A 2,931-nucleotide genomic window follows, 5' to 3' on the forward strand; every position below is an offset into this window, starting at 1 on the left:
CATCTGAGCTGGATCTTTAAATCATTTCAATGGTGATCTAAACCACCCCGCGCGAAATTTCAGCCAATCACAGCGGCGAATTTTTAAAATGTATCGCTGTGATTGGCTGAAATTTCGCGCGGGGTGGTTTAGATCACCATTGAAATGATTTAAAGATCCAGCTCTGTTTAATTTTCCTTTGCAATTAAGCTTTTTTTTAAGTACAGGGAAGGTTTTTAACTATTTTGGGAGAGCGTATCTCCACCCTCCCAATTTAAAATCCCCCCCCCTACAATTTTTTTTCTCCATATTTCTTATTAAAACTCAAATTAAAAAGTAAAAGGGCGGTTGACTTATCCCCCTCCCACCTTAAGAACACCTAGAGGCTTCTAGGGGGCGTTCGTTGCCCCTAGTCTTTCTTAAAATAAAAGCTATGTCTTGCATTTTTTTTCAACTAGGTGTGTGATCACGAATTGCATATGGTAAAAATATTTTTCTTATTTAATTGTTATACTAATAAGATAAAAGTTATGCTTAAAAATTGTTTTAATAGCTATTATTATATGTTGCATTTTTAGATAAACGTAAGAATTGTGATCAGAATTTGCGTATCATTTGCGTCATTTCTATTTTCGGATATTTATTACCCGTCACCGACAACATCAATGGGGAAAAATGAGATATATTCTAATATTAGAGTAAAACACTAGATATGGAAGGGGTTAAATAACTGCATCTCTCAATCGCAGTGTCCTTGTTCCGATTCTCAATTGGGTCATTGAAAATCAACTAATTGTGTCACTTTTATTAACACAGCCAAGTAGCAGAAAATAATTTGATAGCAGACGAAAAAGGTCATTAAAGTACTATCAATCTTCGGACTAGTATCTTCCGAGATCTTTAGCTTGAGGCTGTAACGTCTATGAAAGTATATCAATAGGAAATTGAACAAACGTAAATAAACTCTCCATGAATAATACACAGGGGAGATGGAGGGGGGGGGGGGGGTTGAAGGGTTTAATACGTTTAACATGAGTGATGATTTTAGAGTAGCTATGTTTTTTTATAGATCACTTAAATATCCTTTACAAATGTGCAGATATTTAATCGGTTTATCTTTTTTAAACAAAACAAAATGCAAGGATTTGTTTATGGATATATTTTAGGGAAGATACGTTCATAGAATTTTTAGCAAAATGTCGAATGGTATTTTAACATATTTATCGTAAACGTAGCAGGCGGCTGCGAACTTGCGAACTGCTGGGAATTGCGTAGAAAGAGTGTGGTTGTAGCTTAAAGTGGAGGATTCTTCCTTCAAGCCGTTTAGCTTTCTCGAAACCCCTCGACTTTTTGCGGCTGTGACTCCAGATTTGTCAATTCTAAGCAGATAAGTGTAGCTGCGCCAATAGCTTATTTTATATTTAGGTAATCTTCTGAAATTTTATCGAAATTACGAAAGAAAGAAAAATGTTAAAAATATCTCTATTTATTTTATAAAATTATGCAATAAATTCTATGATATAGATATTTTTGACCAAGTCAGAAATAGTATGGATGGTCTTGTTTTGCTAACATTATTGGATGCAAGCGGCTAAAAAGTTTAATGGATTTTAAGGACGACAATAAAGGGCTGTGTAATGTACATAATATGAAATGGCTAAAAATGCACAGAAAGTTGTAGTGATTTTAAGTACACTTAGTTGACAAACATAAGTTAGGTTTCCTTCAAAATGCCTTGTCGAGCACATGAGTCACCCCCTCCCCCTTCTCCAAGTAATTTTGAAATAAATTGTATTCTGGAGGGTGTAGGTTTTCTTTTGTTTGTTTGTTGCTACTGGACAGTTTAGGTTAGGTTATATTGGCTATTAAATAGCCTAGCAGGGAAGGTATAGGGAATCCATTACCCTTATTTTTGATTTATTTAAAACATAAGGGGTTGGGGTCTTTAGAACAAAAAAAACCTTCGACACCTCGGGGCTAAAAAACTGGTTTTAATCTTATAACTGTACATTCTATATCCGCGAAAAGCTGTTTATAATACGATGCGAGAAATAATTATCATTATTTCCAACCTGTTCCAATTTTTATTTGCGATATAAACATATCATATTTATTTTATTGCACATTCTCACAAGTTCGCAGAATAATATTCTAAAAAAATAATTATAAATTAGAGAAAAGTAACATTTCATTTAAAAAAAAACATTTTAGGTTAACTTTTCACCATATAAGTATGAATAAGACTAGATTTATTATATTTTGCGAACTGACCAACAAATCTGATAAATAAACCCGGATTGTATAACATAGAAGATATGATAAAACAAGGTGAACAGCATTCATAAGTAGAAAAGCATGTATTGAACAAAAAATATTGAAATAGTGACATTTCTTTAAATATCTCAAGCCAATTTTATGTGAGAAGTTTTCCTGTCATTAATAAAATTCTTTTGTACTAACTGACAGGCTGACAAAGTAAGTCTTCAACAGATGCTTTAGACTGAAATCTTTAATTATAAAGTATCTGCAATACATAAAAAATAATGTTTTATAAATATACATTTTTATGGACAAAATCTTCAAATATTTCTAGTTTATTTGGTACAAAGCAAATTTATGGCTGAGAACTGGTAATAATAAAAATGTATTATTAACTTTTCTAGTAAAGAAAATATTTGTCCTTGTTATTTTTTTAACTTAATTTTATTACAATAGAATCAAATACTTTTAAAAGATGTCTTCTATTTATAAATTATTTGTATAATTTTTGATTTATAAAATATTCAGTAAATTGAGAAAATTCTGAGAATTTGGAATTAGTTTTAAATTAAATTTTAAATGCACTAATCTTAAATTTTAAAATAGAATTTAATAAAAATACATATTTTTTACATTAAAATACAAATGATTACAAATTGGCTTTTATATATTTTCACTTAAATAAAGTTTTTT

The sequence above is a fragment of the Acartia tonsa genome, chromosome 9 (genome assembly GCF_053477335.1).
Source record: "Acartia tonsa isolate MP-2025a chromosome 9, ASM5347733v1, whole genome shotgun sequence".
NCBI classification, from domain to species: domain Eukaryota; kingdom Metazoa; phylum Arthropoda; class Copepoda; order Calanoida; family Acartiidae; genus Acartia; species Acartia tonsa.